At 29.3% G+C, this 1,514-nt stretch overlaps 1 non-coding gene across 1 annotated transcript; it reads right to left on the minus strand.

Moving 5' to 3' along the window:
* Positions 1-1,367: 1,367 nt before the first annotated feature.
* LOC147820319 (small nucleolar RNA SNORD36) lies at positions 1,368-1,444 on the minus strand. Its single transcript, XR_015436843.1, has one exon. It is a non-coding gene; the product is annotated as a small nucleolar RNA SNORD36 (small nucleolar RNA).
* Positions 1,445-1,514: the final 70 nt, after the last annotated feature.

Raw genomic sequence — 1,514 nt, forward strand, 5'->3', positions numbered from 1 at the left:
ATGCCAAAAAAAGTCATATTCTAGTAGAGCATAAAAATGGCAAAAAACATCATAGTATAGTCAGGCACAAAACCTCACAGTATAGTAAGGCATAAAAATGCAAAAAAAAAAATACATATTATAGTAGAGCGTAAAAATGTCAAAAAACGTCCTAGTATTGTATGGCATAAAATTTCAAAAAAACATCATAGTATAATAAGGCATAAAAATGGCATATAACGTCACAGTATAGTAAGGCAAACAAATGCCAAAAAAAAGTCATATTCTAGTAGAGCATAAAAATGACAAAAAAACCTCATTGTATAGTCAGGCACAAAACGTCACAGTATAGTAAGGCATAAAAATGCCAAAAAAAAAAAATATTATAGGAGAGCATAAAAATGGCAAAAAACATCACAGTATAGTCAGGTATAAAAATGCCAAAAAAAGTCATATTCTAGTAGAGCATAAAAATGGCAAAAAACATCATAGTATAGTCAGGCACAAAACGTCACAGTATAGTAAGGAATAAAAATGCCAAAAAAAGTCATATTCTGGTAGAGCATAAAAATGTCAAAAAATGTCACAGTATAGTCAGGCACAAAACGTCACAGTATAGTAAGGCATAAAAATGCCAAAAAAAAAAAATATTATAGTAGAGCATAAAATGGCAAAAAACACATAGTATAGTATGGCATAAAATTTCAAAAAACGTCATAGTATAGTAAGGCATAAAAATGCCAAAAAAAATACATATTATAGTAGAGCATAAAAATGGCAAAAAAACGTCATCGTATAGTATGGCATAAAATTTCAAAAAATGTCATAGTATAATAAGGCATAAAAATGACAAAAAAAACGTCATATTCTAGTAGAGCATAAAAATGGCAAAAAACGTCATAGTATAGTCAGCCACAAAACATCACAGTATAGTCAGGCACAAAACATCACAGTATAGTAAGGCATAAAAATGCCGAAAAAAGTCATATTCTAGTAGAGCATAAAAATGGCAAAAAAATGTCATAGTATAGTCAGGCACAAAACGTCACAGTATAATAAGGCATAAAAATGCCAAAAAAAAAAAATATTATAGTAGAGCATAAAATGGCAAAAAACACATAGTATAGTATGGCATAAAATTTCAAAAAATGTCATAGTATAATAAGGCATAAAAATGCCAAAAAAACATCATAATATAGTCAGGCACAAAACGTCACAGTATAGTAAGGCATAAAAATGCCAAAAAAAAGTCATAGTATAGTATGGCATAAAATTTCAAAAAACGTCATAGTATAGTCAGGCACAAAACATCACAGTATAGTAAGGCATAAAAATGCCCCCAAAAAAATATATTATAGTAGAGCATAAAAATGGCAAAACACGTCATAGTATAGTCAGGTATAAAAATGGCAAAACACGTCATAGTATAGTCAGGTATAAAAATTGCAAAAAACATCATAGTATAGTCAGGCACAAAACGTCACAGTATAGTAAGGCATAAAAATGCCAAAAAAAGTCATATTCTAGTAGAGCAT

Source organism: Seriola lalandi, unplaced genomic scaffold (genome assembly GCF_002814215.2).
Source record: "Seriola lalandi dorsalis isolate HSWRI2012SDOR001 ecotype SW California unplaced genomic scaffold, Sedor1 jcf7180001968837, whole genome shotgun sequence".
Lineage (NCBI taxonomy): Eukaryota > Metazoa > Chordata > Actinopteri > Carangiformes > Carangidae > Seriola > Seriola lalandi.